Raw genomic sequence first — 27228 nt, 5'->3', positions numbered from 1 at the left:
CCCCGTTCATGCTCTGTCTCTCTCTGTCCCAAAAATAAATAAACGTTGAAAAAAAAAATTAAAAAAAAAAAAAAAAAAAAAAAAAAGAAAAAAAAAATAAAATAAAAAAATAAAAACAGAAGTGCAAAGGAAAAAAAATGATTCATTGTGTGGCCTAGAATGGTCACACTATAGCCATGCACACTTACACCCAGATAACCAAAAGGGAAAGTCACTCCCATGACTAACTGATAAGGCAAGACCCCCATTCACCCAAGAATGAGGCAGTGAGATAAAAAAAAATTAGTGAATTAAACAAATCCTTTAAGATAATAATGTGTCATAAACTCAGGCAATCACATATTTAAAATAATGATTCAAATATATTACCTTTGTAAGAATCAATCACATAAGACAAATTCTAAACAAAAATATAAAGTGAGTAAGTCTTTGGCCTTACTTTGTTCTCCTGTCTTGAAACTTCTCTTACTTACAGACACTTTGGCCCTTCATGACAGTCTATCTTCCAAATTCTCCTTCTTCAATTTCTAGCATAGCATCATTGCTAAAAAAAACAGATTGTCATCCCAGAACTTCGTTTCCAGACCCCTCCTTTATCTAAATGGGACCAGTTCTAAATGATAGAAAATGGATGGAAGCAATGTGTATTACTTCTTGGCCTAGATATTTGAAAAACAGGTATGCCTTCTCCTCACTTCCGTTTCAATCTATTGGCTGCATATAAAGCTCAGAGTGACCTGGAAGCTGATAAATCTGCTGGCAGCCTGGTCCCTGAATAGCTGAAGGAATGGATCATGACCCTTTCCCAGCTCCTATCCCCTGACTTGGAACCACCTTTGACTACTGAGCTAAAGAGAAAAAAGATTAGATGGAAGCCTAAATTTGAAGTAATGTTATGTGTTTCCCAAAACACTTCATTTTCGTGGCAATACAGGAAGATATAATACTGAAACTGCCTTGTTCTTAGGATGGGTTTATATCTCTTAGTTCTGGTTGGTGGATTTTGGGTAGAATTGATGTATACCACTTTCAAACACAACCATAAACACCTTGCATGATCCTGCATTCTCCCTATTCTCCCCTGCAGTCTTTTGGAGGTTTATATTGAAGACAGAAGGAGCCTAGGTCCCTAACTGACCAAGTGGAGTACCTTGAACTGACTGTGACATAAGTACTTATTAATAAGCTACTGAATTCAAAGTTGCTTATTTCAGAGCAGAGATCTTCCTCTAAATAATACAGAAACTAAAAACTTGAAGTGGGGTATTGCCATAACAGAAGCATAAAATGTATAGAATTGGTTTAGTGGCCAGATGGTAGATGATGACGAAACACGTATCACAGGCTGAGTGCTAGAGATCCATATTATCTATGGAACACATTTCGTAAATTGTCGCCCACACTCTGTGCCAGCTGAACTTATTCTAGGGAAAGAGGTTAGAAAACAAAACTACTAATAGTATGTGCCAGTTGTTTCTGCTGTGTTTGGTGATAGTTCTAATAAAGAGATGGACTAAGAAAAAGTAGCTAAGTTTGCAAGCAAAAATAAAAGAGAATGAACATTTAGAAAGGTGGGGCCTTGCTATATGCTTCCAGACTCCAACTAGTAAGAGGTGGAATTCATAAAATTCTTGCACAGAGTGACTCAGTCTTATGCCCAAATTCAGATTTGTAATCCAACCTTCCTAAGAAGCCTGATAGCCTCAAAAGAGCTGGCATTAGCAGAGTCAGAGGCTTGAAGATGAAGAAGAAAGAAAATTAAACAGATTTGTGAGCTATATCTGTTAGGCAGAAGCTAGATATGTGCAGTGGAAGGAACGCCCTGAGGCAGAGTCCCAAGTCCTTGAATGGGGGAATCGTAGACACAAGAAGGAGTTGGAGGCAAGGATGGTGACAAATAGGTTACACATTAGAAGCCACCAGAGCATATTATCCTGATCTTGGGGCTTCCAAGACCTTAGGGCTGACAGACCAAGAGCGAGAGGTGCAGAGCATGTGCTCTCCGCTTCTACCTCTACTCCAGGATAACATCTAGACTCATTCTAATGCATTTACATTGTGGGTATAGCCCTCCCCACCTTGGAGAAAGGCCATGACATTCAGGTACAAACCCTGTATAGTCAAAAATTCCCCCTCCCAATTTGTGGGAGGAGTTCCCCAAAGGATTGGAAGGGGCCTCTATTGGAGACCACCCCACTGTAAGTCATAGCTCTCCTTCCTGCCCAGAGAGACCCAATAATATCCAATCCCCAAACAACCTAGGAGCTGGTCCCATGTTGGAGAACCTGCCTGCCCTCCCACCTTGCAACTGCACTTGCCCTTTAATAAACGGCTTGGCACCTGCTACTTTCCTTCTGGCTGTCCTTATTCAAATGTAGATCCTCACATAAATCTTTTTCTGGGGAATCCAAGAACTGGGAACTCCATTCACACAACACAGACTCATCAGTAACATATCTAAGGAAGATCTTTAGGTGTGAATACTGGCACATGGAAGTGACAAAAACCAAATAGGTCAAAAGACACAAAATGTGTGAAAGAATTCTACCGACAAAAAAGTAAAACATGAGCCTGGTCTAAAACAATGGAGGATTTGGGGGGAAAAATAAATGACAATCATCAGGCTACACAGGCGGCAAACCTAGTAGTCCTCAAGAAGAACATGCTCCCTAACACTTACTTCAGATGTCTATAAGGAAGACAATAAACAAGAAACAACCTCTCAGAGGGCAGAGCCAGGGAATCTCTATGGAGAAGATAGTTCAGGAGATTCCTCCCAGAGAATGGAATTAAGACCTCATTAAGGAGAGATGGCCTTCATAATGTTCACTAAGCAGGTTTCAGTATTTATTTATTCCAGAGTCTATTCTGTGGTGGCCATTCTTCACCTCTCATATGAGAATGTTATCATGTCATTGTTGGGTTTTGAAAGATGGGAGCCATATAAACACTTTTTTTCAATTTATAGATTCTGGCCCAGTGGAATAGATAGTGCATCACCTGGAGATTCAAGACTTTGAACTGGAGGAAGTGACTGGATTAACTTTGGGTTATCTGCATCATTGGAGAGGTCATTAATGTTTTCTATATTTAGAAGAAACAGTGCAACAGATACTTCATACTGGAAGGACTGACTCTGGAAGAGAAAACACTATGTGCTCACCAAATGCTCCTTCTTCCTTAGCACATGGGAAGGCTACGTTATTCACAGATCCTTTTGGCTTGTGGGCTAGGGGAGGGGATCATATGATTGAAACCTGGCAAAGAAATGTGAGTAGAATTGATGTGTGCCACTTCCACACATGGCAAAAAAAAAAAAAAACACTTATGTGATTATATATGCTCTTTCTTCCTTTTTGCAGAGATATGAGGAACTACTTCTTGAGAAGAGCATAGTCACACAATGGGAGGAACATAGGTCTGTGAATGACTGCGTGAAGCAGAGTCTCTCACCTGCCCACACAATACACTGGGAGATGTAAATAAACAATGAGCATGCATTATGCTAAGTCATTAGGTATTGGAATTTAGTATAGCAGTATATTAGTCTCTAAAGATCAGCTTGACAAATTACCACAAATTCGGTAGCTGAAAACAACATAAATTTATTCTCACATAGTTCCAGAGGCCAGAAGTCCAAAATCGAGACATCTGCCGGGTCATAGTCCCTCCTAACACTCTAGACGAGTCCTTGTTCTTCCAGTTTCTGGAGGCTAGTAGCTACTTTTGGCATTTCTTGGCTTTTGGATATCATTCTAACCTCTACCTCCATTTTCACATTGATTTCTCCTTTGTATCTCTGTGTGTCTCAAATGTCCCCTTGTCTTTCCAATGACAGATGTTATTGGATTTAGGGCCCATCATTCCACCTCCTACTAGCATTTAGCCTACTCAACTAATTAAGTGCTCAAGTTATGCTACACATTGTTTTTTGTAAGAAAACATTAGCATTTGCTACCCAGATCACAGGTCAATGTTTCAAAATCTGTAGTAATCTAAATATTTTAAGTGGGTACACATGTGAATATTAAGAATTATACTCATCATTTTTAAGGTTCATTCTTAATGATATAAAATGTCTCATTAGGGGCGCCTGGGTGGCGCAGTCGGTTAAGCGTCCGACTTCAGCCAGGTCACGATCTCACGGTCCGTGAGTTCGAGCCCCGCGTCAGGCTCTGGGCTGATGGCTCATGATGGCTCAGAGCCTGGAGCCTGTTTCCGATTCTGTGTCTCCCTCTCTCTCTCTGACCCTCCCCCGTTCATGCTCTGTCTCTCTCTGTCCCAAAAATAAATAAACGTTGAAAAAAAAAATTTAAAATGTCTCATTAAAATACATAAATGTCAAATAACTGAAAGAAAAAAAAAAACTTCTATTAGTAAGCAGTAGAAAAGCCCCTTGAAAACAAAGGGGCTTTCCTGATATCCTTGAAATTATGGCATCAGGAGGCACTAAAATGACAGCACTTAAGAAGAATAAAGGTGGCCTCTGAGACTAGGAAATAGATCCTTTTGAACAAGACTATTGTAGGTAGTCTCCAAGTTTGGACAAATGGCATCCAACAGTGACTAGCTTTTGAAAAGTTGCTAAGCTTCCACCTATATCCTCATTTTGGAAAGATAAGTCAATCACACTCCTTTCTTTCCCAGTGTGCCAATACAGGGATAGCTTCTTTAGTTTAACTGTCAGTGATCATATAAACTAAAACACAGAAACAAGTATGTATCAGGAGAAGCCATGCTGAAGAACCACACAGAGCCTGGATGTTGGATCAAAGCAGAGCTTCCCTTTGTCCAACAAACAAAACATTTTATAACAAGAGTCACATATCCCTAATACTGACCATCAAATGAGAGAACAAAGACAACAGCATAAGTCTGGGTGGCTCAGTCAGTTAAGCATCCGACTCTTGATTTCCGTTCATAGTTTCCTGAGTTTGGGCCCTGTGGTGGGCTCTGTGCTGACAGTGTTGAGCCTGCTTGGGATTCTCCCCCTCTGCCCCTTCCTGGTTTGCCCTGTCTCTGTCTCTCTCAAAATAAATAACTTAACTTAATTAATTAAAAGCCATTTCAGGTGGCCTGGGTGGCTCAGTACCTCAAGCACCTGACTTTGGCTCAGGTCACGAATTCACTGTTCCTGAATTTGAGTTCCATATGGGGTGAGCTCAAGCCCTGCTTCGATAAACACAAGCCCTTCTTCACATAAGCCCTGCTTCTCTCTCTCTGCTGGTCAACTCATTTGTGCTCGCAATCTCTCTCTCAAAAAAAAAAAAAAAAACAAAAAAAAAAAACAAAAAAGAAAAAACGTTTCAGCAGGGACATGCCAACTGGTCTTATATAAATCCTCACCAAAAGAAAATATTTCAAAGACTTCATCATAATCTCTACAATCTTAAGCACTTGCACCTGAATATTCATTACAGATATTTCAACAAACATGAGCCCTATTATAATTTCTGTAAATTCACATCAATCTTAAATTGAACATTATTGGAACAAATATATTTTTGGCTTATTACAAAGATATGTAATTAAGACATCAAAAAGCAGAACTAAGTCACATTCTTATAAATACATTATGGCCCAAATTTTCCTAAAGTCAACAGAAAGGAAAGACAATTAGCACGTTATTGGTATTCGTGTTCATTTTGTTCCAATTTCCAAAGCTATTCATTGTATTTATTTTAATGCTTTGGCTAGAGGTTGCAGTCAAATAAAGTAAGTGTATAATATTTCCCTTATTTATATACTTAACACTACTTAAGAAAAAATGTATGTTAACTTGGGGATAGGATTGTAAACTAAAGAATAATAATGGAATTGCAACATTTCCTTCCCTACGTTGACCATTAAACACCCCAACACCAATAACAACAACACTGCTCTGGTCATTAACCAGTAGTCAAGCATGTATTACATGATAAGAGAGCTAAATTTTTGCATTTCTTCTCATCTTATTTTCCATATGACCTTAGTAAATAATTCCTTTCCTGACTACTGTGTAAAGAAAATATGAACCTAATAACAGAATTGCAATTTGGAGATTTCTGGACAATAACTTTTAATAACTTTTAGCTTTTAATTATCTTTAATCAAACCTTGAAGCTTTGTTAAAATAAATCTGTTGATTCAATTGGTTTCGGGTAGGACAGTAATCACACATTTCTAAAAATTTCCTTGGAGATGCCAACGTTGCTGGTTCATGGACCATACTTCGAATAACAAGGCTGTAGTCACATTAGAGTAATATTCAATTTTCGTTTCATTAAATTCATATTGGCTACAATGATGACAGAGCCATATAATACTAACATACAGCAACAACATCTAAAAAGAAAAAAAATACACAAAAGGAAATATAACAACTTTAGAGTGTTTAAGCCCCCCATTTATATTCTTTGAACATGTTTTGCATATCCTAACTGCAACAAACACATAGCTAGCTCAGTAGCCAACACTTCTCAACTACGCTAACAATTCAGAACTACACTAACGCTTTCTCAGGCAGATTTCCTTGCATCTTGCTCATTTATTTATTTTTCATATTTTCAGTGTCCGCAAGTGCTCTTGGCAGCTTAGCAAGAGCTCATCTCTCATTTCACAGCCATATGCTGCTTAAGTAATGACAAAGCCCCTTTGCACAAATGGAAAAATGAACATCCTTAAAAGCATCTCTTGAGCTCTCGCCAAAAGGTGCCACTTCTTTGAGATCATTGTTCAAACCCAACTTGAAGGAATATTTGCCTGATTTCCTGCACTATATTCATTCAGCTTTGTCACAATGCTACCCATTAGGATCACCTACCCAAAGGTCACCACTTGTCGGGGAGCCTGGGTGGCTCAGTCGGTTGAGCGTCCAACTTCGGCTCAGGTCATGATCTCATGGTTCGTGGGTTTGAGCCCCGCATTAGGCTCTGTGCTGACAGCTTGGAGCCTGGAGCCTGCTTCGGATTATGTGTCTCCCTCTCTCTCTGTTCATCCCCTGCTCTCACTCTGTCTCTCTCTCTCTCTCTCTCACACACACACACAAAAATAAAGATTTTTAAAAAAATTTAAAAAAGAAGAAAAAGAACAAAAATAGTAACAAGAGACCACCACTTGTCAAAAAGAGAAACTTGCTGGAAATCAGTCTAACAATTCACCTGAAAAATTAGGTTCTTTAGAAAACCTCAAAATTTTGTTCATTGTTACATGCATGTATGTGTACAAACACAACGTATATAAATTAAGTTTACAAATATGGAGAACTTAAAAGGTAGAGTGAGAAAATTAAACTATTAATAACAGAAATATTTGACAGAAGTATAAACAGCCCTATTTTCTAAATAATGTTTCTTTGTACCTGAAAATAATATGCTTACTTAGAAGTAGCATGGAATAATGGTTAAAGATATGTATACTGGAATCAGAGAGACTTAGTGTAAATCCCAGTTCTGCTTTCCAATAGCCATGTGACACAGGACATTTAACCATTCTAGATCTGTTTTTGTTTTTTGTTTTTTTTTTTTTTCCAATAGCTTCTGCTTCAGAAATTTGTACTAGCTTTTGCTACATAGCAAAACCCACAAAATCATGTAGGCATAGAATAACAAGCGATATTTTCTAACTCAAAGTTTTACATGTTGGCTTGGTGAGTCCATCTGTGGATTAAGTCCAAGCCAGCTCCATTCAGGGACCTGGATTGGATAGACAGGGGCTACAAGGAGGGATGTTTCCTTCATGGTGGAGTTCTAAAGCTTCCAAGGGGTTAGGTAGTAAAATGTGCTGCTTCTTAAGACCCAGGTTCTACACAATGACAATGCCACTTCAGCTTACATTTGATTGGCCAAAGCAAATTATATGGCATGTCCTTCATCAAGGAGATGTGGAAAAAAATCTCTCCCTTCGAGGTACTAAGGAGAGAGGCAAAGACAATTATCTGAACAATCATCTAATATTACCCCAATTTCTTGTGAGGGTTCTAAAATGCAGTTAAGATGCTTAGAGACTGGTATACAGTAAGTACTCAGCAAATGCTTAGGAAAGAGAGAGATTTAGAGCAACACTAAGAATCTGGCTGATGGTTCACCAGCCATTTCCTTTTTCATTTAGATACACAGGTCAACCACATTTTCCAGTTTCCCTTACATTTCGGTGCAGTCATTTGTCTGAATCCTGATCAATGCAAAGTGAGATGAAGTAAAATACGAGACCTCAGCCTGTCTCAAAAAATCTCCCTGACAAACTGCGATGTGGCTTAAAACAGAGGTACCAGAGGAAGAACCAGACAGAGGTTGTAGACAAAGATGTCCACCTGAATTTTTGTGAGATAGAGATGTTTCATAGCTGTACTTCCCAACAGTTACTAGCCAAATGTGGTTACTGAGCACTTGAAAGGTGGCTATTGCTACTGAGGAGTTGAATTTTTCATTTTAATCCATTTTAATCAAATTTTAAAAAATTTTTAACATTTTTTTTATTTTTGAGAGAGAGAGAAACTGTGAGCGGGGAGGGGCAAAGAGAGAGGGACACACAAAATCCAAAGCAGGCTCCAGGCTCTGAGCTGTCACCACAGCAGGACCTGGAACTCACAAACCTCGAAGATCATGACCTGAGCCGAAGTCAGATGCTTAACCGACCAAGCCACCCAATCCATTTAAATTTAATAGCCACATGACTAATGACTATCACTATTACGGCTCTAGGGAAGGACAAAGACTCTAGATAGCAAGAGCCTGCAAGGTTGCATGCCAATTAGCTGATTTAACTGTGACATGAGCGAAAAAAATTTTTTACTTTGTTAAAAACTACTGAGATTTGGAGATTACGTGATAGAGCTGTTAACCTACTCTAATAGGAACTATATAAAACAGAGTTAAGCATGAAGGCTTTAGCATTAGACAGGGTGAAGTTTTAATCCTGACTCCATAATTTACTAGCTGCGTAATGTTGGGCAAGTTATTTAACCTGTTCCTGCACTTGTTGAATGAAAATATTACCAAAACCTACCTCATAGGGTGGTTGTATAAGGATTATATATGTCATCTAATGTTTTTACAATGACACCTGAAACACAGTAAGAGCTTAAAAATAGTAGTTATAATAATTGTTGTTGTTAACCAGTGAAATAAGCTGAAAATATAGAATTCATAAGGTCACCCAAAAACCCCTCCTTAGCTTAATGAAGCAAGATAAAATTTTTATGTGAGAATAAAGGGCTGAGGCAAATCCTAACACTAGTAAATTTAGATAGGATGGATTATGGAAGTATAAGACCACATTTTGTTACTATTTCTAGGACTTTAATAAACTGCATAGAAATAAGCAAGTAAAGGAACTCCAAATTTGTTATAAAAATGATTAAGGAAAAGGAGTACCTTAAAGAGACATACTAATGAATAATAATAAAATCTAAAACCCCAGCTGAAAACCCAAAGAAAAATAATGTAACATGAAAACTGAAAAGAGATGTGTTTGGTTTAAGAATAGTTTTCTAGTAACCCCACCACCCACCTTGACTATACTTTTTGCCTGGGACCCTGAGTATTAGGGAAAATACAAGTGTGTGTAGATGTCCATGAATTTGCTGAGCAGAGTGGATGTGAAGATGGAGTGGGTAGTTTATGACAGGATACTTACCCTAAATCAAAAGCAAATGAAACATATTATTGTGGAAGTGTGAAATTTCCATAATAATTTAACAAATTACCACCAGCATAATTTCATATGCACTTTAAAGGACATTTATCATCAATTTAGAAATGCCTTATTTCATCTAATTAAAGCAAAGCCTAATACGATTTGTGATAGAAATTTATATCAAGAAACAATATAATCTAGCATCATATTTGTTATGTTTTAAAGCTAGTGACCTAATTGAAGGCAGAGAGCAATCAACTCATTTCAAGTGATAACCTTCTTCAATCTCAACTATATTGTGAAAACTTGAAAAATTATCAGGAGTTTCTGTCTTGTGGTGATGTGTAATTTAAGTAAGGCATTTCACATTTTGTTTCCCTTGCATATACCTCATGAAAAAAATACTTTTAAAAGTATTTTTAAAGTTGATTTAAAGTATCTACTTGCAAATTTTTGAAATCATACTAACCTAAACATTACAGAAACAAAAATGAATGCCCTTTTCATCGTAAGTTTCCAAGAACTTAGGTCCATGGGGTTGTTTGTTCTGTTTCATGTTGTCTTGTCTTGTTGAGCCCATTTCTTAATACAAAAACAACATAAGATCATTATTTCCCTTAGGTCATCTCACCTAATACCATGGCTGTAAACATAATCAATATGCCAATGACTTCCAAATTTATATATCCATTCCTGACTCTATCAGGTGACTTTGCTGAGATAACATATATCTGTAATTACCTCAATGGCTTTCAACAACATTTATTTCTTGTGCCCACTATTCTAGCATTAACAACTCTGATGGGCTTGACTAGGAGCAGCTCAGTGTCATCTCATCTCACCTCAGATTCCAGGTGTGAAGATGAAAGGATCACTGGAACATGCCACTCTCACTGTAGAGCGGGGGAAAAGGGACGCAACTAAAACATGCTATCACATTTAGAGCTTTTACTCAGATATAGAAACTTTCGAGTCTGTTCATATCGTATTGACCAAAGCCATTCCTGTGGCAAAATCCAAAGTAATGGAGTAAGAAGCATGTCCTGCCTAAAGGAAAAGATGGCAAGAAAGAAGAAAAGGACAAATTCCTGTGAACAAATAATTCCATCTACGGTACTATGCTCTCTTGGAACTCATGGTTCATATGTACACTGGAACTATCTGATAACTCCAATTGGATGTCTAATAAATGTCTCACCCTTAGCAGGTCCAAAATGAACTAATTTCCAGTACCCTCTCCAAGCTATGATCCTCTGACTTATCTTTCCCATTTCAGTGATAGTACCATTACCCAGTCTACATTTCTGACCACTACTCTCTCTCAGACTATCCTGTTACCTCTCTTTTAGTGAGGGGTAGTATTTACAGACCTAAATCTGGTCAGTAGATTGCTTATTACACTGAGGGGAAAGTTGTGTTTTTTATATATATTTTAAAAATTTGTATTATGAAAATTTATAAAGTGCAGGTAATAGTGTAATGAATTTCATGTACATAACTTCAACAATTATCAAACTCATGGCTAATGTTGTTTCATCTGAATCTCATTTGCTCCCAGCCAGATGCTTTTTAAACAAATTTCAGATATATTATTTCATCACTGAGATTATAATACAGAAAGAGTAGTATATTTAAATTATCAAATAAATCACTTTATACTCCTGTTAAAACCTACCCTAGGATCTTATCACTATGGGAATAAAATTATTTCCCCGATACCAATAGTATCAGCCTGCATCTACCCCTGTAACTTATTTCCCCTCATGCTGCTATTAGCTTCATCTAATAGGCTTTTGATACTCTGGATTTTCTATTCACATAACTTTCCTTTTGCCTCCCAAATTCTCCCGAACAGTCTTCACATAGTTATATTCTTCTTGTTATTTAGAACTCAGCTTAAATACTAACTTATCAGAAGAACATTTCCCAAAGATAACTGCAAAATAACCAACCAGGCACTCATTAGAAAACCTGTTGTTGGGGTTTCTGGGTGGCTCAGTCAATTAAAGCGTCCGACGTCAGCTCAGGTCATGATCTCACAGTTCGTGGGTTCGATCCCTGCATCAGGCTCTGTACTAACAGCTCAGAGCCTGGAGCCTGCTTCGGATTCTGTGGGTCTCCCTCCCTCTCTCTGCCCCTCCCTGCTCACACTCTCTCTCTCTCTCTCAAAAGTAAACATTAAAAAAGAAAGAGAAAGGAAGGAAGGAAGGAAGGAAGGAAGGAAGGAAGGAAGGAAGGAAGGAAAGAAAAGAAAAGAAAAGAAAACCCTGTTGTTCTTGTTGTTGCTTTCATAGTACTCACTAATTTGGTAATTTTTTTTTATTACCCTATTACTTGTCATCTGTTCACTCTACTAAGATATTTGGGAGAAGAAGAGAAAAACTGGTGTTTTTAATCACTACACCCTTATGTTTAGAACAAGTGCCTTTTTCACTGCTAAATAGGTATTTGCTAAATGAACAGGCTGGTGAACTTTCTACTACTTGGACCAAAATACTCAGTATTTTTACTGAATAATTAAATCAATTTTATTAAGCCATATAGTTTCTATGTTCTACAATATATTTCTGCCTAAGTTTCAGGGTTAGATCAAACAATCACCACAGAAGCAGGAGAATGCTATCTAACAATTTTAAGATTAAATACATTGATATGTTCATGTCCTATTTAAGTGAAGAATTAAGTCTGAGAGTTGGATTAGGGAATCTGTAGTATACTGAAGAACAATGAAAGCTAGATCTAGAATGCCTCATGTGACATAATTTAAGACAGCTTGAAATAAAAATGAGATATCAAAGGTTCCAGTTTTTGTTTGTATTTTTGAAGCTTCTAGACATAAACTGAGCTCTAAAATATCCAAGAACTTTCTGGGGACAGTTTTGTTTGGTCAGCCTAAAACCACTGAGGATCATGCTCTCTACCTAATCCTTGACCAAATTTGAAACAGAATATATTAGCAATTAAATAAAATATACAAGCAATAGCAGAAGGCAACACACAGGAGAGCTAATAATGAAATGTTTTGTCATCTGCAGGAGCCATTGAGTGAGTGATGATGAGTAAGAATTTTTCCATTATCTCTATCCAAATAATATATGATGTGTCTTTGTAAATGCATCCACTCCCCCATCTTCCAGGCAGATTGCCTCCCTAAGCTCCTTGAGAGAAATTTAGGAGCCACCATTGGTTAAAAAATATTTTATAATAGGGGCGCCTGGGTGGCGCAGTCGGTTAAGCGTCCGACTTCAGCCAGGTCACGATCTCGCGGTCCGTGAGTTCGAGCCCCGCGTCACGCTCTGGGCTGATGGCTCAGAGCCTGGAGCCTGTTTCCGATTCTGTGTCTCCCTCTCTCTCTGCCCCTCCCCCGTTCATGCTCTGTCTCTCTCTGTCCCAAAAATAAATAAACGTTGAAAAAAAAAAAAAATTAAAAAAAAAATATTTTATAATAAAAAATAATTACCTAGGAAGGATTTTAATAAAGAACAAAGTTTCTTTCTACCCATCTGTGATAGAGTGAGAACTTTCTTCAAATCATTTTCAAGTGGATAAAAAGGCAGAGAGGAAAATAAACTGCTATTCCTGGCATCCAAACATGACACTAGAAAGAATTGAGACCCCTCCCTTGCAGATAAACTTAGCATATGTCAAAGGAAAAGAAGGAGAAAACTTGTTAAGGATGCCAGTCTCCAGTTTCTTTATCTTTCTGTGTTGTGTTTTATATACATAAAAATGCACTACTATGGTGAATTCTATGTTAGGAAGAGAACTCAGTCACTAGAATAGTAAGACTAGGGTAATAAGTACAGTATTTTCAAACTCAATTGTACAAAACAGTAATTTTCTTTGTTTTCTAGAACTCAACCTAATTTCAATTTTAAACCCATTCTAACCTGGACAAAAAAGAAACATCATTTTGCCAATTCAAATTTTTTTTTTCAACGTTTATTTATTTTTGGGACAGAGAGAGACAGAGCATGAACGGGGGAGGGGCAGAGAGAGAGGGAGACACAGAATCAGAAACAGGCTCCAGGCTCTGAGCCATCAGCCCAGAGCCCGACGCGGGGCTCAAACTCACGGACCGCGAGATCGTGACCTGGCTGAAGTCGGACGCTTAACCGACTGCGCCACCCAGGCGCCCCTCATTTTGCCAATTCAAAGCAGACTCAAGGATTCCTCCTACCTTTCCTTTTCTTCCTGATATTGTATATAGACACCAAGGTCATTTTGGTGGGAGACAGAATGGGAGATGTGGCGTCTTGTCATCCATCCATTGCCTATAGTAATATCCAATGAGGTATATTCTCTAATCTAGTTTCTGGAATTAAAATCCTCATAATGGTATCATCTAAGGTGTCCAGTTCTCATGTGGTCTCATTATATGATCTATGCCACATAAGTTGCTACAAATGTCCTCCAGCTTTTCTGACTCACAAACCTATGACAACATCATTTAGAAAAACTATCTGCCTAGACTATAAATCTTGATGCATGGAGAGCCCATTTAGCCATTTCATTCTATTCTCTTCTACTGAGAAGGCACATAGAACCTTGGAAGCACAGATTTTTACCTAATTGCAAATCCCTAAATTTGTTCTACTTTCTCCCCATCAGTTTAGAATCACAAGTGAAGCAGGAAGGAGTAAGAAAGTCATACAGCATCTTGATCACTAAACTCCTTTTTTCAGGTATAAGGATCTTTCTCTAGTCTGGAGAGAGTTCTGGGATGGGAGTGGAGGACAAACAAACTCCTTCTGTGTGGTCATGTACTTTTCCTCTAATTTTGTTGCCTTACACCTGGATAGTATCCTTTAAAATATAAAAGGCAAGAATGTTAGGTTTTTGCTTTTGTTCTGCTATTCTCTTGAGACTGTGCTCCCCTAAGCAAGGAGTGTTTCTTGTATAGCAGCTATCTAGAAAAAGAAAAGTTCTTCGGTATACAAAAAGAGATTTTATATTTAATACATTATTTTTTTCATAGTGTTCAACAATAAGTTAGTTTTCTGAACTTAATCATTTAATGACAGCTTAATAAGAAAGTATTAGATTTTATGTTACTTGTCTATAAAATTTCTAATAAGAAAGTATTTTGAGTTTGCTTTATGTAGAGCTTTCTCTCTTTTTTATGGAAAAAATAGCATCACTAGTTTAAAACCCGTCTGTAACAGTACAAGAGTAAATGTGGGCTTATCAGAATTTACTCTTAAATACAAGTGATGAGTTTAATTTAAAGAATTGAGAGCTTAAATGAGGAATCTTATTATTTTTCCAAGATACCAGTGGTATTTACTCACTCATTCAAATATTTTAAGTGAAACTGAGAATTATTCAAGAATAGTGTAGCCAAGCTAATTATCAAAGCTGTTTCATACAAATTACTATTTAGACAAGCTAGCACAAGCCATTGTGCTCCTCACCATACAGAATTCACAAATTGAAGACAAAATCATCTTGTGAATTTATAAGAAAAGTAATCTAGTACATAGTAATGAGTAGTTAGGATTTTGTTGATTTATGATTTTTAAGATGGCTTTCAGACTCAAGCTCATTTAACTCTCAAAGTAACTCTGTGAGGTATGCACGGTGTTTTTTTTTTTTTTCATTTAAATAAAAAGCAATTAGACTCAGAAGAGGTACATTATTTACTTGGGGTCATAAGTCACAAAAATTCAAAAGGAGAGCTAGAACTACGTTTTGAATGATAATACAATGGTTTTTCTACCTCAGAATTATAGTAGCAAAATCTTAATGAGAGTCTTACTGTACTCAGGGATGGATTGCACATATTAGCAGCACAACTTAATTAAAACACTCTTATTAAAGAGCTACGATGGGGCCCATAGATGTAATCTGCCCCCTAGGAAATTTGATAATTCAATAGATTACCCTATTTCCTGAGTAATGTGTTATGCTACAATATTTTAAAAGAAATATCTGTTCTTAGTAATAACCTTTCCACATCTTATTTACATGACTAAAATTCTTACTAATCTATTCCTCCAATATTTTACAAAAATAAACATCTAACTAGTTCTCTTCTGAAAAACCATAAATCCCAAGTTATTCAAATCATGATTGACGAGATTTATTGGATATCAACATATGAGTCTTCAATAAATAATGCTTATTCTTTTCAACGGGCCTGCATAATTCAACAATGATGATGATCAGAAAGTGTGATAAAGAGCATACTAACATGATAGAGATGTGAGTAACTGTTTTGTCCTCACAGAGCTTCAAAGAATTGAACAAATACAGAATTCATTACGGCAGTTCTTCAAATAAAACTAAAAAGGAAAAAAAAAGACCAGTTCAATTTCTATAAGCGAGAGATTGGAATTAGTTGAAACAGGCTGTGGTAGCTATTCTCTGGGGAGAAGAGTTGTTAACTCAATAGAATCAAGTCCTGAGATGGAGGGGGAGAAAAACAAACCAATCAAGGCTAATGGTTCCTGATGAACCCAGATTAAACACAGAGATTGGTCTGGTTTAAATATACTCAAGGGAACAGTCCTTCAGACAAGAGTATCAATTTTCACTCTGGGTCAATAGGATGAAGAGTGTGTGGTTAAAAATCAGATATTGCAAATGTATACAGCTTGAGTCAGGATGCGTGTTGGGGAAAAACAAAACAAAACAAAACAAAACCTGGCTGTCAGAAGATGCTCTGAGGGTATGTGAAGAATTATAATTAATATAGCTAAATAAAAATCATTTAAATTAATTAGAGAATTGAGGAAGATAGTTTAAAAATAAATATGTGCTGGGGGAGGAGAAGAAAAAAAAAAGAGGTTAGAGTGGGAGAGAGCCAAAGCATAAGAGACTCTTAAAAACTGAGAAGAAACTGAGGGTGATGGGGGGGTGGGAGGGAGGGGAGTGTGGGTGATGGGTATTGAGGAGGGCACCTGTTGGGATGAGCACTGGGTGTTGTATGGAAACCAATTTGACAATAAATTTCATATGTTGAAAAAAAATAGAAAAAAGCAAAAAAAACAAATATGTGAAAGTCAGGAACTGTTCTATGTATCTATCTTAAGAAATAGAAAAAAAACATAACATTGAAGATATGAAAATACTTATACATAAACTTTGTCCAAAACATCTAGGATTAAAATGAAGAAAAACGCAAAAGTACTAAATAATATAAACACTTGAAAAAAAAAAGAGAGATCACTGCACACGAATACTAAGTTTAAATCCTGTAAAGATTTATATATAGTCTGATTTCTCTTCAAGTCATATGTATCTTTCACCTTTTAAATACTGTAAAAGTTTAATATTTTTCGACAAAGTAATTTCTATATTTTTTAAGTTTATTTATTTATTTTGAGAGGGAGAGACAGAGCACGAGCAGGGAGCAGAGAGAGAGAGGAAGAGAGAGAATCCTAAGTAGGCTCCACACTGTCAGCGCAGAGCCTGATGAAGGGCTCAGATTCACCAACCTTGAGATCATGACCTGAGCCGAAATCAAGAGTCAGATGCTCAAATGACTGAACCAGTCAGGTGCCCCAGTAATTTCTAGGTTTAAAACAAACCTAATAAAAATTCTCAATATTATTTTTGTTAATCTTATACAACGCCACTAAAATTTATTAAAGGATATACTGATAAAAGGGAAATAAATTGATGGTATCTCTATAAGGATGTTCAATGCAGCCTTGTTTTAAATAGTGAAAAAATGCAATTATTTAAATATTTAAATTAATGATGCTTCAACTGATGACTATGATTTTTTAGGCATTATATTTTTTTTTTACAATAAACACATTGTCAGGTAAGTTACAAAATGGTATGCATATTATAATGATGATTTTTATTTCAAAAATATTCTGGAGATATGTAATAGTTATGAATAATTATAGTTACAAAAAAGACTGAGCCAAACCCTCAGTGCTCCCCGATGGAGGCAGATAAGTCTCTCAGGATGGGAATAGAGAGGACTACTCACTATCTGGTTTGAGGAACAGTCTTTGAGCAATCCCCAACATTTGTAACTGGCCCTTCCCAGGTATTTTTAAGTTCATGCTTCCTTCTTCAGTCTGATACCATTTAGTTTCTTCAAGGGAATAATCATAGTTTTTATCTACTGCTTACCAGAACGTTTAATTATAGACACATTATATATATACACACACATATATAATATATATGTACACATATATATATAATGTATACATTATATATACATATATATAGGCATTACATATACACACATTTATTTACTTTCATACCCGTTATTACTAACTAAGGTTTCAGGCAGGGAAGGATGGCTGCAGCATATGTTTATTGTATAACTCTGAAACAAAAGTGAAGAAAATATTGAAAATATATTTTGTGAATAGCAGCCAACAGGGCTTACCTCTATGTTGCAGTGTTCATTCTTAAGTGGTAGAAACACAAATCATTTTTATTTTCTTCTTTGAGCTAATCCATGCTATCTGAATTTTCTACTCTTGGCATATATTGTTTTTGTAATTATAAAATATACAATTTGTGTTATTATTTTCAATTTCCCTAATTATATCTTCTACAATAAGGAACAACTTAAATAAGGAAAATAAGGAAAACATTTAAAAATATCTTTACTTTTATTGTCCCAGATTACTTATAGAAGGAAAATGGGCATTTTCTATTAAGAAATGCATGCAGATTTGTGCAACTACTTATTTCCAAGACTATACTGTGTTAACTGATCACACTATTAGAGTATAACTTTCTTCAGAATAAAAACTGCATCAAATGCATTTTGATACTCTTGATACCCAGCTAGCACAGGGCTTTGCACATAGTACTTAATGAAACTTAAGTAGAATTTAATCCAAGTATTTTAAAGCTAACCTACTATACCCGTATCAGTCTCATTTAATTTTTTTTTAATGTTTATTTTTGAGAGAAAGAGAGACAAAGCACAAGTGGGGAAAGGGCAGAGAGAGAGAGAGAGAGAGAGAGAGAGAGAGAGAGATCTGAAGCAGGCTCCAGGCTGATCTGTCAGCACAGAACCCCATGCGGGGCTTGAACTCATGAACTGTGAGATCATGACCTGAGCCAAAGTCGGTTGCTTAACCGACAGAGCCACCTAGTTGCCCCTCATTTTATCAATCACCTAATACATCCTAACTTGATTTTTGAGGGGATATGTTTTAACTCCCTAAAAATACTTTTTAAAAGCGTTTCTATAACAAGTGTATGTCATCATATTGAAGATACGAAATTTGAGGCATATTGTGTACTTTTTCATTATAAACTCTGTTTTATTATCTTAAATAAACAAAGATATTTAGTACCTCAAAGAGAAACTGCCTATGCTCAAAGGAATCATTACATGCTTGAGATCCGACTAATAGTATTATTTTAATTTTTATATTTAAAAATATTTTCCTATCATTATTTCAGGTACAAAAATAAACTTGAAAACTTACAGCATACAGCTCCATGTAGAACTGACTAGCATGTAGTGTTAGTGTACTGAAAAAATACTGTTTTTTTTTCTCATTGCCCAAAATGTTAAAATTTTGTGGAAGCTGGTTATTGGTCTCAGATTAGAGTCACATCTTCCCAAAGGGCACCCAAACTAGAATGTTTAGAAATATGGGTCACTGGGACAAAATTTATTGTAGAATAATGTACGATATGTAGGATTTCAGGGAACTTCTAGGGTTTTTTAGGGTTCTGACAACATGCAATGTGAACAAGTCAGAACCTTGACCTGTTCCTCTATTCACTTTATTGAGCTGGGTTTACTATAAAAGCAAAAATTTCATATGTGCTAAAAATATGAACATCCCACATAGGGTTCCAGCAGCTAAGTATGAGAAAAAATTCTAATTTTACTAGACTGCTGATTGATTTCCTAAAGTCCCATTGCTTTCGATTTCTCAGTGATGACATACTTCCCTGCAGTCAATATGCATCTCTTAATTTGTTTGCAGGAAAATTGGCCTCTTTTGCCTTCTCAAATCACACTTTGTAATCAATGGCTATGTTCTAAATGCAACTCAGAAATGTCTTTAGAAATCAAGGGCAGTTTCAATAAATTATTTTTAGCGTGATGTCCCTCTAGGAACTTATTATTACTATAGCAAAGCAGCAAATTATATTTTACTTCTTCCTCGCATTTACAAACGGACACAGATTCTACTGCTGTGGGCCAAAATTTAGAGAACAGTCACGTACTGTGAAGATATTTTGTCCAATAATATATATTCCCAAATCATTTCTTAGAAACATGCCATAGTTACATTATTCTCGTGATACTTCCTATATTTTAAAACATACAAATTGATTCTTTAGTCATTTGGTGAACCTAGTAAAGTAAATCTTCAATACCTGTACATGGAAAGAAGTCTTAATTTTTAGGAAACCCAAGGGCTATTCTATCAAAAGATCCAGGGTAAGATACTTAGGCTTGTAATTTAAAGTCAAAATGAGATTACAATAATGAGTAACAATTACTGCCCAGAATGAGCTATCTCATCTATATTGGGTGCTTCTATTCCACAAAATAGTTGATCTTTCTCTGAGATTAGTTAATGCATTATGCTATTATTTTATTAGATGTATGGTATAACTGTATCATTTCAGTTACCCACCGCTGAGATAAATCTCACCAGTAGATGGCCTACACAAGCCCCCCTGAGCGAAGATCTCTGGATTTGAGCACAGCACCTTAGCAAGTTATCATCCTTGACTGGTCTGCCCTACAAAATCCATTCCTTATAAGCAACAACAAATGCCACAACCTTAAAATCTTACAATAACGTTGGAAAGAGATCCTACATTAACATCTAGCCACAATGTAATCCCAGTTAATCCCGTTGAACAAAAGATGAAAGTGAAGAAGCAATCAAAGCCAAAACCAAAACAAAGATACTGCCAGAACAACTGCCAAAAAGTATAGCTGAAAGCTAGTAGTAGGGTCACTTAAGGTAAGTCATAGAGTTCACCAAGACTGAGGCTCAGCTGTAGAGCCACTACTGATCACCCACAAGTAAGATTCACTGATTCACTGACATCCAGTGCTAACTGGGCACCAGTGCTGCTCCAGGCACTGATCTAAGAAGGGGGTCCAGGAGTGAACAACCTAAACAAAGTCCCTCCTTTCACAGAGCTTCCACTTTGCATGAAAAAAAAAAAACACATACACAAAATATATAAATGTAAAGTAATGCTAAGAGCTCTAGAGAAAAAGCAAAGTACAGAATTCTCAAATGACCATGTTACAGCAAATGCCTTGAATATATACTTTAAAATGACTTCAGTATAATGTTATATGAGTTATGAAACAAGAAAACAACTTCTGCAACTTATATTCATACTTATATAAGTAACTTTTCCAAAATTATTAGTAGCAGGATTAGTGCAAGATCCAACATTTTTTAATTCTAGGCTATGCCTAGATATATGTCTTAGTGTTCAGATTTCATTAGCCATAGGCTACATTTAGGTTTAAGGATTATAGTATTACCTTAAGAAGAGCATTAGAATAAAACTCAGTAAATGAGGATTCTAGGATTCAAGAGATCATGAGATCATGAGCAAATCTTAATCTCTTTTTGTTGGTTTCCTCCAACTAGCAAATGCGGATAAGCTCTTTCAAATAAATATAAAGGAGTATCTGAGAAATTTTGTTCAATTTAATTCAACACATCATGTACCAGGTATTGTGATAAGCATAGAGATACACTGAGGAAGACAACAAACACTAAGTAATTCATTGAAGATGTTAGAAAAGTGGAGATCTATCCTCTTCTAGAAGAAAGATAAGCTACTCTAAAACAAGCACAGACCTAAAGATTGAGGGTATAATAGTGCATCTACTAAGTGATGTAAATTTAAACTCTTCGAGGTTCCAAAGAAAAAAAGCAATGAGTATTTATTTGCATGATAACAGTGGTAGACGTCATATTAGCATAATTTTATATCAGAAAATTTACAATAAACCCCAAACCCTATATAAATGATATACAGGAAAATAAACAAGGTTATGTATGTTAATATCTTCACACTACATTTTTGAGTGAAATATGAACTAACCAATTAAAATTAAAACATGTCTAAATCTTACAGGTGTTTTCACAGAATGTGTTGCTAGCATTTTCTCTATCTTCTCCTTTGTGTCTCATTTTTCACTTACTTTACTCTATCAAACAATCACACTAGTTACTAGACAGCACAGTCAAAATAAAGTGGCACCTGAAATTGTTCATTTTTGTACTAAAATCATTGAAAAGAGAGTGAATAGCTGTAAGCAGTTTTCTCTTTAGAAAGTGTTATAGTTGTTAGAGAAAAGTAAAACATTAATTTCTCTATGAACTTTGTTTAATTTTTTTTCATAAATTTTATAAAGCTGATCACACTCTTTAATTTGACTTAAATATCAAATTTTGATGATGAATCTGTATATATCACAGTGATAGAACAAAGAAATAAGATTTCTAAGGCTCACAAAAGCTACATCAATTTTCCGTTAAAAGCTTCAGAATTTAGCTGATCTCATTTAATAACCTAATTAGTGAAAGTAAGGAAATAATAACATTCATTAATATATTATCTATTTTATATAAATTATATAATGAAATTCATCTACAGCCATAAAAACATAGGTTATAATATAAATAACTCTGATAATATGTTAACACACTGAGAAACCAAATTTAACCTGTAAGTATGTATTTAATCACTGAATTTGTACAAAATCTATTCATCAAAACTCCATCTACATTCATTTCTTACATGTAGGAAAAAGGGAGAAGGGCAGGGAGAAAGGAAGGTGAGAGGAAGAGAAGAGAGAGGAAGGAAAGAAAGAATTTCTAATACCATATTCCTGCACCAAATTTCAGGCTTTTCAAATACCTAACACAAAACGGAAACCATTTTGTATGTTGTCATACTAAACATAACCAATAATGGCTCCTGTCCCCAGTTTCAGTTAAATGCTAAGAAATATAATTCTTGCTTTTACCTTTTGTTTTCCTACTATGATCTCCAAAGAGCCATTTCAAAATTATTATTCTATTACAAGCCTGGCTCAGTTCCTTTTATCTGCCTATTTGCATTTATGTTTGGGATAAGAATTTCATAATACAATATTCTCAATGTGCCTCTGATGGTCTTTTGAAACCTCCCCAATAATAACTCACCTTATCTCCAAAATATTAAGAAGGCCAGTTCATCAGCCCAAATGCCACAATTATTTCAATTATTTTATCTCCTCAAAACTAACCTTTTTTTTTTTTTTTTTTTTTTGCACTAAGGTCACAGCACCACCAATCCAATAGGATAAATAGGATAAATAGGATAAAACAATCCACACTGCATACTTCCTTAAAGCTTTTACTTCCTATAGAAGTAGAAAGCAGAAGAAGAGGAACAATACAAGCACTGTGAAATTCTAAGTAGAAGACAGGTGTTTCTTTGTTTTGTGCTGTTTTGCTTTATTTGACATTTAACAAGCTCAGAAAAATGAAAGATTTCTCCTTCAGGAGAACATATTAGATGAGTAGCCATAGTGAATCTTTTCCCTGCTGATCCCTAAAAGGAGAACAATTGCCAAGTGTTTGCATATGGGCCAAAAAAAGCCTATCTCAATATTCAAACTGTTTGAAAGATGAATCATTTTAATATATATGTAAAATTTGCATTCTGTTCCTTTAAATCCTATTGTTTTCACTTACTTAAAAAAAATCCCAAACCTTCTAATAATATTGAAGCTGCAGGCTGCCACAACTCTCCTGTGTAGGAGAGTTTAGAGCACTGCTGGCATACAACCACACAATCCCTGGAGGATTTACTGCCAAGTCTGAAATACATTACTAAACAAGGTGATATTTTTGATGAAGCACATTAACTTACAAAAAAAATTATCAAATGCATGGCATAATTAAACTTAAGAGGTTATATAGTCAAACCACAGTTTCTAGGTACTATTACATTTGGCAAAAAACATAGTAATCTACCCTTCTGTTTGAACATTCTCAATAGGGGAAATTACATATCCTACCATGTTAGCAAGCATAGTAGTCAAAAAGTGATTCAAATTCAAAATGCCTTCCCCAGGTACAAGTCATCTATTCCTATCTACCTAGGATGCAATGAAGAAAATCTATTAACTACTATTACATCATCATTATTATCTCTTTTACGTTACTAATTTTTGTAAAGAAGCAGTTGGTTTTACTCTGAATTGTGCAAGGCCTGTGAGATAATAATAGCTGGAAAGATAGCGATAGACTTGAAGCAACATCCTCAATACCTCTGAAACCTCAGGGGAACTGAGAAACCAAGGAATTGTCAATCCAAGGTCATGTAGAATTAAAAAAAAAAAGTCAATAGGAAGCCAACCTAGGACTTTCAGTCTTCTGCTCTTACTGTTTAAATAGTCTCACTATCTTTAAAGTTCTTTTCCATTCAGGTAAGACAAAGCCCTATGGGATTCATTCCCCCTTGTGCAGGTTGCTTAGCTGAGCCATACATTTCTATTGGCCCTATTGATTAGGCATCTGCTTCCTCTCTGTGGATGGTTTGCTCTTGTGGAACCGTGTTTAGCAGCTGTTACAGTTCAGATGAGTGTTGACAGGATGAAAATTAAATTAACACCCAATAACATTTTAACACCTGGTCCAACAACTGCAATATCATTGAATTTCACCTTTTCGAAATTGCTTCGGGAGTTAATTCATCCTTACTTTGACTTTGACCTAAGGAGACACTCCTATAATTTTGCTACAAAAGACTTTCCCTTGACTGTTCATTTATAATTTCCGTAAACCTTCCCTCTGATTCATGTTCAATGACTGCATGGGCAGTCTCTGGAAAATACTCAGAAATATTCCACTGGAAGATGTGCTACTCTCTAGATAATATGTAAAGAGTGAGCATGAACAGAAAATGTTAACCAAAAAGGAAGGAAGTTTCACTGTAGCATAAGCCAGGCTGATGGGCAAATAATTATCTACTCTGGGAAAATAATGTTGGAAAGAATGCAGGTTTCTTACGCTATGACTTCCTAACTCTCGACTGGCATATGACTAATGTTAAGGATATAGAGCATGATCCTTATGCTAGTAGACTGTCGAGTCAGAAAGCCTCATTTAAAAATTCAACGCTGCTGCTCTCAAACATGTGACTTTGTTTAAAAACGTGAATCCCTAAGTTTTAGTTTCCTCATAAAATCCAACTAATAATAGTACTTGCTTCATAGGGTTGTTTGACAATTACACAATCCAGGTAAAACTCTTAAAGTGATAGTGCCCTACAGAATCTGACACATACTAAGTCCTAAGTAAGTCTTATGTACCATTATTTTGTCATAGACTACCCAAATTGAAAAGGAGTTTTGAGATCATTTAATCCTATCCTCTTATTTTACTGTTAAGTAAACATAAAGAAGTTCAGTAACTTCTTCAAGGATATATATCCGCACAGTCAGTGCTGAGAAACAAATCTAGGTTTCCTCATCAGAGCTCATTTTCTTTTCAGAAGACTGTCAAGTCCTTAATAGTCTACTTAGAAAAGATTCTGTGAACATACTATGTAACTCATTCACTTAAATTTCTTCTTTCTGTATTCCTCTTCTCTCTGGGAGAAAAAAAAAAGGTGGCATTTGCTATTTGCCAGGGCTATTGAGACCCATAGATAACAAAACTATCATCCTATCATTTGGTGTTGAGAATTCCTATCAGATGCCAAATGTTCTGCCTAAAATAAATATAACACAGTACCAAACATATAGTAAGGCAAGAAAAAAAATGTTACTGCATAACCACTTAACAAATACAGACCAATAAACAACTGTTAGAAAATGATAATCCATTTAGTGGATTTTACAAGATCTTCACTTCTTATTTCTTTTGCCTTCAATTCTATTGCTAACTATTTTTGTAGGGAAGTGTGACTAGCAGAAGGGAGAATTGCATCTTTTAATATAGTTGGTATTAGTACTTGTTAACAATTTTTGGCAACGTTTTGTATTTCTACACATTGATATTATAGGCTATGATGAGATTTTTGGATCAATAGTAAATTGTATTCATTCATCTACTTTTCCCACCTGTCTTTTTCCCCACCATTAGACTTGAAAGCTTTTGTTTTCGTTTTTATGACAGGTTAGTTTCCCATAGTATTTTCTTCCATTCTTTTTGTTTTGTTTCATTTCATTTGTTTCATTTCTCATCCCGAATATATGGGAGTGAGAGTATAGACATTATTTGTAAGACACAATTTGGAGATAATACTTTCAAAAAATTGTACTTTGAAACATTATTTTATGTTAATTCTTTTTAGTAAAACATCTCAAATCCTATATTGTTAAGTTTGCAAAACTCAATGTAAGCATTAATTTTTCAGAAAATATTTTAATAAAAGAACATATAATTCCATGGTGAATAAGAGTGATGGGGAAGGGGGTATGAGGTTCTAACTACTCTAACCTGCTAGTATGAGAAAGCAGTCTTCCAGAAGTAAAAATCAAATAGGGGGAAATAATGTCTTCAAAATGTTGTATAATTGTTTAATTGCCTCATTCTCCTAAATGGTTCCCTCTGTCCCTTCAGGCAAATAAAGCCTTTGTTACTTTAACTCCAGAAAGAATCTAATCACCCTGGGGAGAATACACACACACACACACACACACACACACACACACACACACACACACAATGTGCTTGGCAACACATATATCACTGATTCCTTCTATATTTCCCAGATAAACATATAAATATACTGGGACAGGTGTGTTTTAACTAAAAAAATAATAAGACTAATAAAAGTTTTAAAAAATTATTTCCAGCTACCTGAATATGCACTTACAACAGGAAGAAAGCTTACAAGATTCTCAAATTCTCATAGATATGATAATGGTTTTAATCAATTATTTGCAAGATTAATTATTTAGCTTCTGAAAGCACTCCTACTAAAACTAACATTTTTATACCATGGTATTAATATGTCAATGTTGCATGAGGAGTCATTTGAAAAAGAAATTTTTATAAACCTGCAAGTTCAACTAAAATATGGTTGAACATTGTTTTTTTAATTTTTTAAAATGTTTATTTACTTTTGAAGGAGAGAGAAACAGAGCATGAGCGAGGGACAGAGAGAGAGGGAGACACAGAATACAAATTGGGCTCCAGGTTCTGAGCTGTGAGCACAGAGCCTGACTTGGTGCTCAAACTCACGAGCCCTAAGATCATTACCTGAGTGGAAGTCTGATCTTTGACTGAGCCACCCGGGTGACCCTGGCTGAACATTCTTAAAAGGCCAAAGCAACAAGTAACACTTTGCTTTTGAATATTTTAATTATTCTGTACTACAAAGAGGTGTCATCATCTAGAAAAAAAATATTGTTTTTCTAGGAAGAAAAAAAGGGAAAAAAGGAGTAAAATCAGGAAAAGTTCTGGGGCACCAGGGTGGCTCAGTCAGTTAAGCAGCTGATTCTTGGTTTTTGGCTCAGGTCATAATCTCCCAATCGTAAGGACAAGCCCCACGTTGTCCTTGGGATTGTATCTCTCCCTCTCTCTCTGTCCCTTTCCTGCTCATTCTCCCTCTCTCTCAAAATAAATAAATAAACTTAAAAAAATACTCTCAAAAAAAATTAGGAGAAGTTCCCATCTATTTTAA

The 27228-nt window shown here is 35.7% G+C and overlaps 1 long non-coding RNA gene across 1 annotated transcript in view; it reads right to left on the bottom strand.

Moving 5' to 3' along the window:
* Positions 1 to 236: 236 nt before the first annotated feature.
* Positions 237 to 27228, bottom strand: part of LOC123583491 — a 131329-nt gene continuing 104337 nt past the window's right edge. Inside the window, exon 3 of the long non-coding RNA XR_006704900.1 lies at positions 237 to 544. This is a non-coding gene — a long non-coding RNA (uncharacterized LOC123583491). The remainder of the gene's footprint in view (positions 545 to 27228) is intronic.

This window comes from Leopardus geoffroyi, chromosome B3 (assembly GCF_018350155.1).
Source record: "Leopardus geoffroyi isolate Oge1 chromosome B3, O.geoffroyi_Oge1_pat1.0, whole genome shotgun sequence".
Lineage (NCBI taxonomy): Eukaryota > Metazoa > Chordata > Mammalia > Carnivora > Felidae > Leopardus > Leopardus geoffroyi.
The sequence above is the reverse complement of the archived record's forward strand: the minus strand, read 5'-3'. Positions and strand labels throughout refer to the sequence as shown.